This window comes from Carex rostrata, chromosome 8 (assembly GCF_964058835.1).
Source record: "Carex rostrata chromosome 8, lpCarRost1.2, whole genome shotgun sequence".
In the NCBI taxonomy this organism is placed as follows: Eukaryota; Viridiplantae; Streptophyta; class Magnoliopsida; order Poales; family Cyperaceae; genus Carex; species Carex rostrata.
Window position 1 is genome coordinate 10,826,686 of NC_135925.1, and position 10,435 is coordinate 10,837,120.

At 33.0% G+C, this 10,435-nt stretch overlaps 1 long non-coding RNA gene across 2 annotated transcripts; it reads right to left on the reverse strand.

Annotated features, from left to right (window-relative positions):
- Nucleotides 1-7,785: 7,785 nt before the first annotated feature.
- On the reverse strand, nt 7,786-8,788 carry LOC144558795 (uncharacterized). Of its 2 annotated transcripts, none has more exons than XR_013512990.1 (2): nt 8,243-8,788; nt 7,786-8,135 (listed from the first exon to the last, which is right to left on the reverse strand). It is a non-coding gene; the product is annotated as an uncharacterized LOC144558795 (long non-coding RNA). The 2 variants fall into 2 exon arrangements; XR_013512991.1 differs by having other exon boundaries at nt 7,786-8,145.
- Nucleotides 8,789-10,435: the final 1,647 nt, after the last annotated feature.

Consider the following 10,435-nt stretch of genomic DNA (forward strand, 5'->3'; position numbering starts at 1 on the left):
CAGTATGAGGTATTTATCGTTCCCACTGAGAAATATGTATGTGTGATTGTTATCTACCGCTGTCCGTAAAAAGCAGTCATAACGGTAGCTTTTCCATATGTATAGCTTAGATGAGGAAGTGATAGTTTACCAAGAATACTATTTGTCTCTCGTATCTCTATACGAGCTATAGCATCACTGGGCCCCTTGATAGAGTTAGATTATCTGCTAGCGGTATAATTACAAGAGTAATTATATTTGATAATCTGCTCAAGATCAAGAAAAGATTCAGTTAGCAAGGATGACACACATCTACCTTGAAACTGATCTGATAGCTATGAGACAGAAGAACAGACACAAGTAAATTGTTTACTGGATCGTGATATTGTACAGTACAGCATCATCTGTGTAATTGGATGGTCATGATGTGTTGCCAGATGCCGCCCATGATTATAGAAGTTAAAACAGTTTTAACTCTATTTACCAACATAACACAGATCCTATTGGGTCACACCATATAGGAGTTAATCGGAGAATCTTATTGTGATTGATTATAAATTGGTTATGATCAATAGTAAGATGGTTATAATTAATTATACGTGTTATAATTAAATTATAAATGTTATGTAAAAATAACAAGCAAAAACATTGGTTAATTTATAAACGTGTGTGACACGTTGTATAAAAGTTAACCGGTTAATTTATAAATGTGCAGGACACGTTGTATAAATTACCGAAACAACAAACCGCAAGAAAAATATATATATAATTGTTCAGAAATTCGAGAAAACAACAAACCGCAAGAAATTCGGGAAAACACTATTCATCAATCCCGTAAATATACTTCACAACAACCCGCAAGATTATACGTCAACTACGTATAACTTTCTTTTCTCAACCGAAACACTATTTGGGAGAGAAATCGAGAAAGAGAGAAAATACCGATTCGTTTCGACACGAAACGATACGAATGAATTAGTGAGTTTTTCTCTCTACCCCTCCACCCCTATTTATAGGGTTTAGGGTTGGTTTCCAAAAGACCAAAATGCCCTCCAAGTTCGGCCTATTTACAAGATATGCCATTGAATGGATAAGGATGATGACATGTGGATAAGATCGATGACGTGTCATCTGGATAGGATCGATGACACATCATGCGGATAAGGACGAATCTGAAAAGACCCGAATGCCCTCGACCCGAATACAAATAATATTCGTATAATTATTCTGAACAATTATATATATATATTTTTTTGCGGTTGTTGTTTCGGTAATTTATACAACGTGTCCTGCACATTTATAAATTAACCGGTTAACTTTTATACAACGTGTCACACACGTTTATAAATTAACCAATGTTTTTGCTTGTTATTTTTACATAACATTTATAATTTAATTATAACACGTATAATTAATTATAACCATTTTACTATTGATCATAACCAATTTATAATCAATCACAATAAGATTCTCCGATTAACTCCTATATGGTGTGACCCAATAGGATCTGTGTTATGTTGGTAAATAGAGTTAAAACTGTTTTAACTTCTATAATCATGAGCGGCATCTGGCAACACATCATGACCATCCAATTACACAGATGATGCTGTACTGTACAATATCACGATCCAGTAAACAATTTACTTGTGTCTGTTCTTCTGTCTCATAGCTATCAGATTAGTTTCAAGGTAGATGTGTGTCATCCTTGCTAACTGAATCTTTTCTTGATCTTGAGCAGATTATCAAATATAATTACTCTTGTAATTATACCGCTAGCAGATAATCTTACTCTATCAAGGGGCCCAGTGATGCTATAGCTCGTATAGAGATACGAGGGACAAATAGTATTCTTGGTAAACCATCACTACCTCAGCTAAGCCATGTATACCGAAGAGCTATCGTTATAACTGCATTTTACCGACAGCGTTTGATAACAATCACACATATACATTTCTTAGTAGGAAAGATGAATACCTCATACTGTAGAACTTGACACTGAATGAAAACATAAATGACACAAACACAATTCTATTTAATGTTTCATTCTGGGTCTGTCAAATACCATGTTCCTAGAACATGTATCTATGTGATTAAAATGACATCTCGTGTCAGGTGGTTTGTAAAACTTAACCGTCTTTTAATCCACATTCTAACCTTATCGCGGTAATTAGTGTTCCTGCTAATTACCTTGGTCAGTGACTTTTTAAGAGTATATATCATCTATATTATGGAGTTTCACAATTTCAGTCATGAACTCGAAATGATCCATAAATTCAATAATACTCAAGGCAACAAAATGATATATAAATAAACATTCAATTCATGAACACAACTTTATGATAAATTATCGTATTATTGACTTCTAGATTATTACAAACTAACAAAATTATACATATATTATAAAAAAAATGAGTTTATAAAAAAAAACTAAACCATGGATATTTTCTCTCTCCAAACTCTAAAAAAAAAAAAATTCGGCCCGCGGAAAAAATCCGCGCCCCGGAATAAAAAACTCTAAAATTTTTTTTTTTCCGGGTGCAGATTTTTTCCACGGCCCTGAATAAAAATTCCGGGTCGCGGAAAAAATCCGGGGTCTGGGTATTTTTAAAAATTCCGCCGAACCGTGGTTATTTTTAATAAAATATTTTTTTTGTTGGGTAAAAATAAAAATCTCGGAAAAGTTCCTTGCCACAAGAGAAAAATAATAATTATATATTGTAGACTTGAAAAATATTAAAATATTGCGCTGTACTAAATTTATGTAGGAATTAATAATAATGACAATGCTAAGCTAATGACAGAAGAAATATCATTAACTATCCTATTAATAAAGTACCAATAAATCAATGGTGACAAACAAATATTGAATTGTTATAGCAATCAATATCATCGTACCTTCTCAATTAGCGCTTCATGATATTTTCAACTCACAAATAAACGGGGCATGATCATCAACAAATATACAATGCATCAGCGATATAAAACAAAAGGGTGTACATGTTACGATGCATGAGATAACACGGTCAAATCTAGACCAGATTATTTGGATCAACATGCATCTTTGAAAGTGGACAAGACAACGATTTAAATATGAATAAATAACAGGCGCACCACTTCCAAGACCACACAGGGAAGCGGGAGTACATGGGTACAGAAAGATGAAATGTGGCAGTATGAGGTGGGGACTGGGGACCGAATCGGAACGTGTGCTGCTCGGCGAAAGCCAGACAAACGGCCTTTATAACGCGTTCGCTAGGCCAGTGGGGGCGTCCACTTCTTAACATCCAATGAAAATCTGCCACGTGGTTGACTGTTAAACGTCCGCAGGGCATGGGCTTTGGGGTTTCTCTCCAAGCAATGCAATCTCTGAGAAATACTGCACCTTAACGAACGGCATCTAAATCCTTCGTTGAACTTTAAATATGTCTATACTTCGGATGATTCAGATCGCATAACTGATTAACGTAATTCGTGAATTACAATTGCACACCTAATAGTATGATGCCGATCTTACTGCAAGTAGATAATTGTAGAATATTTTTATATAGTGGAATTTTTTAAATGGGTTCTTGCAAAGCTTGACAACGACTGGATTAATTAATTGTAGCCGTGTCAATTTAGCTACTCTCGATTTGAGTTTAATTTGTAATTTTATCCAATCGAATAGTTTACATTAAACTGTAATTTCGAAATGAGGAGGGTTCAAATGCCTTCATTTTTTGTGCCTCTATTTTTAAAAACTCTAATAACTCAAAATTTGAAACTTAAAAGTCAAAATAAAACTGTTGGATATAATCTAAATCATTTTATCTATGTACATGTAAAACATCATGACATTTCAACTTTACTTTGGTTGTCATCAAGAGATTGTAAAAAAAAATGTACTAATGTGGATAATTTTTAGACGTTGATTTTTTAACTTATTAATTTACATAAAATCAAAATTAAAATGTGATAATATTTCATGAGCATATAAAGAAAATAATATAAATCACATCTAACGGTTTTATTTTGACATTTATAATTTAAATTTTGAGTTATTAAAGTTTTTAAAAATAGAGGTATGATGGAGGCACAACAAATGAAGGCATTTGAATCCTTCTCTTTCGAAATTGTAAGATAGTTTGAGGATTTATAGAAAAAATTCTAGCTAGTTTGTTCGAATTGACCTAGCTTGAATTTAAACAAAGAACGAGCGTTCAACACTCAAATCAATCGTAAGTTCTAGCTGACTTGAGTAGTTGAGTTTATCAGCGATTGTAATTCAAGCAGACAAAAAAAAATTGAAATTATACTTTTGTTTTAGATATAAGATGTATAGATTGAACGTGCTGCACTCAATTTAAGTTTGAATCCCGAGTGATTTGAGCTTGATAGCTTCATTTGTTAAAGGAAGCAGCTAATAGTCCCCCAACTCTAGTCCCCCAAAAATCCCCCAGATATTTTCAAAGATCCTGTAAACTAATGGAGCAAATTTGGTAAACTTCAATACTAAATCCTGTAAACTAATTCAACGAATCCTGTCAACATAAAAACTTCTCATTTTTGTGTGGTCCCCAATAACTACTTTAACTTCCCCTTCAACTACCACTTTAACCACTTTAACTTCCACTTCAACTACCACTTTAACCACTTTAACTTCCACTTCAACCTCCACTTTAACCTCAACTTCAACCTCCATTATTTTTTTCCAAATTTTTTTTTTTAAATTTCTTTTTCAAAAAAAAATTTTTCCAAAATTTTTTTTCCAATTTTTTTTTTTCAAATATCCTTCTAGATACTACTTTCAATTATTTTAATTTCTGTAAATCTTATCACATAACTCTGTAGATAGTTTCATTGAATCCTGTAAACTGATAAAAAAAAAAATCAAATTTTAATTTTTTTTCAAAATTTTATTTTATTTTTCAGATTTTTATTTTTTTAAATTTACATCTAAATGATACTTTCAATTGTTTTGAATTCTGTAAACATATTCACATAACTCTGTAGATAATTTCGTTGAATACTGTAAACTAGTAAAATAAATTCAAATTTTTTTTGTTTAAATTTGCATCTAGACGCTACTTTCAATTATTTTGAATTCTATAAACCTTATCACATAACTCTGTAGACATTTTCATTGAATACTGTAAACCACTAGAAAAAATTCAGTTAACAGTCCCCCAACTCCAGTCCCCCAAAAATTCCCGGATATTTTCAACTAATTCTGTAAACATCAATACTAAATCCTGTAAACATCAATACTAAATCCTATAAACTAATTCAACAAATTCTGTCAACATAAAACTTTCAATTTTGTGTGGTCCCCAATAATTTCCACTTTAACTTCCACTTTAACCACCACTTTAACCACCACTTTAACCACTTTAACTACTTTGACTGGGACCACTTTTAGACCTTTGACCAGGACCACATCTAAAAGATCTCTAACAGCTTTTCAAAACTAAAAACTAACCATGACTACATTAAAACTTTGTAAACGGAAATATGTAAAAAATATTCGAATTTTTTTTTCAAATTTTTTTTTTCAATTTTTTTTCAAAACTAAAAACTAACCATGACTACATTAAGTACTTCAATTTGACATAAACTGATTCAAATCAATAGAAAATATCAATGTAACAAGCTTACATCTGACAAACTGTCTAATCGAAGACCTTCATCAAATCCATGGCTCAAAAGTCGAGAAGACCTTCATAATATTTAAATCATAGAGTTACTCTCTATGAATCCTATAAACCTAATTAAAGAATTATGTACACTGGTAGTTTCCATCCTGTAAAATATAAATCTCACCTCATGGTGCATGCGGTACTGAAACATAAAATACAGGTACATTAGGCACAAAAAATAGCCCCCCTAAATAGCATGTGCACGATCTGTTCAGTCCTAAATAGCCCCCCTATAACTCGAATGAAACACTGAGCCAGCACCCAACTCAAATACAGGTACATTAGGCACAATGCTCATATAAGAAAAAACTCAAAAGACATTCTTTGGAAACCAGAACATGACAGACTGATACAAAAAATCAAATCAAAAATCTAACTCTGCAGTTAAATAAAGGACTAAAAAACAAGCAAGTTAGGATTAAAATTTACATTTGTAGTATTTTTCTATAATTTATTAGCTATTTTTTATAATTCAAAATTTCAAAATACAAAAACTACTATTATTTTTCTGCACAAATTACCATATATGTCCCTACATTCAAGCATCCGTTAAACATAGCTAAAAAATTATAAAAAATCTAAAAATTAACACGCATATAGCTTTGACTTTCCTCTACATTTCCACAAAAAGAACTAAAAAGTTGGTTCAATGGATCTCTCAGAAATATAATTTGAATTTGGCCTGACAGTAAATAAAGAAAAAAAAAATGGCATTCATCCTTGTAAATAAAATAATGATTAAGAAAAGATTCATCTGTTCACTAAATTAACTTACAGCATGCATTGCCATAATGAATGCACTTACAGTGCTACCATAAGGAAGACGGTAACCTACCATAAGGAAGGCCAAATCGTGGTTTTAAAAGGGAAAATATACAGCCAAAACAGGCTGCTTCTTGTGTGTGTCTCGTGTGCTTTGTTTAGTTCAATTAATGTTACGCTAGTCATCTACTATCTACACTAAACATTTTAATATCAACATTCATAACAAGGCCAGTGTATACCAGTTAAGACATACCGTCAGCGAACTGATGGTATTATTTACTGGCAGCAACATAGAATCAAAACTGATCATGACATCCACTGGTACATTATAGATAAAAAAGAAGGATACAGACAAGGATGGCACGTGAATATATATATATATATATATATATATATATATATATATGTGTGTGTGTGTGTGTGTGTGTGTGTGTGTGTGTGTGTGTGTGTGTGTGTGTGTGTGTGTGTGTGAACTTACCAAATGGACATCAAGACAAGTTATTTTCGTACTAGAAGAAGCATTGACAAGGTCATGATTTCCTAGAAACCAATGCAGGATTAGCAAGTTCACATTAAGACCAGTAAGGGAATAACATGTAACGATTTATAATTAAGGTTCTAATAGCAAAACAATAAGTCTGGATACAAGACCAGAAATCAATGGATATGCTAAGACGCCCTATTTCATCTTCAGATTCAAAATCTAAACAGTTGTACAAGAAACCATCTTCAGATTGAAATTTAGCTTTGCTCTAGTGAAAAACCTCACTGCAGCAGCACATGTTTTGGCCCTGATGCATTTGTATAGACGGGATGGCAGGTCATAGATGAACTGTAATTTTGTAAAAAGGAGGATTTGATATCGGAGTCCACAAAATACTAATGGTGTGGCTTCATCAACTTCTTCCTGACAACCAATAACGCATTTTAACCCCATGCGCATTTTAACCTTATGTACTTTAAGCTGTTCCTTAACAACCTATTAGTAGAATATTAGTTCTGAAATATAAAATTTAAATCATAAACTTACTCTCCATGAATCCTATAAATCTAACTAAAGAATCCTGTACACTGATAGTTTCAATCCTATAAAATATAAATATCACCTCATGGTTTGGATAAGATTTTTGATAATCTCCCGCAAGGAAACATATACAAAAATCCGATCTAATAATCCCCCGGAAATCCCCTGGAAATCCCCGGACTAATAATCCCCCGTCTAATAAAAAAAAGGAGCATTGGTGGTACTGTATTCTAAGTAGGAGCATTGGTGGTACTGTACTAGTCGGTAAGTTGCAGTATTGGTGGTACCATACCGGTAACCGTAGTTGCAGCATTGGAGTGTACAAGCCAATTAACATGCCAGTACACACAAGTAGCAGGGTTGTATTAAGATAAAAAAGAGAGATTGAAATCATTGATATCCATACTGTAATGTCTCTTTGAGACATTTTATCAAGCAACTTACGTGCACACCCAAAAACCCCAAATTACACATAATCTGTCTGAAATTCACTCACCTAAAGATTCACATACAGTCAAAGGAAATGAACAAGTAAATGCAAAAATCCTCTCATTAATCAATGAAAATGAAACAAAATAACTCACTGCTCCTTTTCCTTCGTGTCGAATCATCACAAATTCGTTCTGCTTGTTGTTATGTCGACCATACCTGCATCAGATTTGGACTCATGGGATGCCTACTTGCAAATTTACCTAAAATAACCTGAATTTTTGTCAGTTAATTATTCAACCATGAATTTTGCAATTGACAATCCGTTCAACTCAAATTATGTCCTTTCACTCTCAATTATACAGATTACCTGATCCTTGAGAGCTTGTATTTCTATCTCCATCTCGTGCCTCATCTCTGCACCTTTTATACTACATCTCGTGCCCCATCCTTGAGAGCTTGTATTTCCATCTTGTGCCTCATCTCATCTTGTGTCTCATCCTGGCCAATGCCTCACGGTACTAGTCTAATTCTTCATCCGTACGATCAAGGTCACAGGAATAAGAGAAATTAAACACAGATTGATTAGCGCCAAAGAATTACAGATTGTGCAGTAGAGAAGGGGCCACGAAGAGAGGAGGGAGATCTGATCTTGGAGACCGACTCCCGTAAAAGATAGAATCATCGATGAAAATCAGAGATTGTCAAAATTGGAATAGGAGATCGTCAGATTTGGAAAGAACGTAGGAGAGATTGAAAACAACGGCAACTCAGAAACTTCGTTTATATAAGGAAAGTGGGAGGAACGGTCGAACCGTTAACATCAGTTGAAACTGCGTTGGCGGACTGTTGAAAACGCGTGAAAATAGAAGGCGGGGATTTTCCGGGGACTGAACGTCGGGGGATAATACCTTTTCTCTTTGTTAAATGTTTTTAATTTATTCGAATAAGCTTTTTACGAAATATTACCAAATAAAACTCAGAACAAATCACAAACATTTTTACCACCCCTTGCTGGGCTGGGTTGGACGGCCTCATGGGTCATGGCCACCTCGTAAGACTATTATAACGAGGCTGGGATTTTCCAGACTTCGGGTGCCGATTCTGTTCAATGCCTTCATCATTCATTGAAAGCTTTTCTGAAGTGAAATAAGCAAAAAGATGGCCGGTAATATCCCTTATTTGGGCCATCATTGGGCCTTCATTGGTTGACGCCCGGTGCATGCAAAAATCCCAACCAATATGGATGTACAACAAGAATCAAATAATGACAGATTTGAGAGGGATCTCATCATCTAAATATTTGGGTTGATCTAGTCAGGGGCTGCACTTGGTAAAATAAACTGCACTTTTATGCGATCTGTAAGGCGTTTGTTTGGTTTTGGAATTAGAATACTGATTTTTTCTTTTTACCAAAAAAAAAAAAATTAAAGATTTTGACAGTTGTATAATATGTCAGCGGTTGAGATCAGTGTTACGAGAGAGCTGGTTTCTGGACGCAGATTTTAAATTATTCAGCGGCCGATTGTAGTATATAAAAGAAAATTATCCGAAATGGATAGTATGGATAAAATTTTGTTATTTGTTTATGCTACCGATAATAAAATCAAATCAGATAAGAATAAGGGAACTGAGGCGTTTGATGGACGGACTAATTAAATTCAACTTATTCTCGGTCTAAATCGTCAGATTCATGTCGAGCTTTTCACGGACGATTTGTATCACTAGGCAATTTATATTTTACGGATCTAAACCTGTTCGTACGAATCTTAACATGAATCGGACCGATATTATCAAACATGAGATGGAACTTAATTCGATGATTATCAAAACCACGCGCTTTCATCGAATAAAGCATGAGAAAGTGATGACAATTTTTTTATCTTTCAACTTATTCTCTCAATATATGACTAGTATTATGCCTATGCATTGCAACGGGAACATATTATAACAAAAAAATATCAATTAAAATAATAATTATTCAAAAATTAAGACACATGTTAATAGAAAATTTATATGATTATGTATTTTTAATTAACTTTAATCGTGATCTATGATAACAATTTGATAATATGATGATTCTTTATTTTTAAGTACCAATGATATCAAATAATAGCTCGATTCGAATCTAATATCAAATATCGTACAACAATTCAATATCGACATATAATATGATATTAAAAAAATAAATAAAAAGTGTTATCGTGTATATGCATAGGATAATACACAGACACATATTATAAGAGAAATATATATTCACACACGTTTGAATTTATATTCTTCTTTGTTTTCAATTTAGAACACACACACACACACACATTGATATATTTTATATTGAAAATATATATATATATTCTAAATTGCCCACAACAATATGTATAGAAACAAAGAAAGAGAAATAAGAAAATAAAAAAAATTGATTTCCATTGTGATCCGTATAGAAACGAATAAGAAAATGGAAGGTGGAGTCGTCTCAATTGAAGATGAGAAATATGAAAACAAAGAAATAATAAAATAGAGAAATATATCGCTAAATTTCAGAGTCTGTTCAATTTTAATTGTA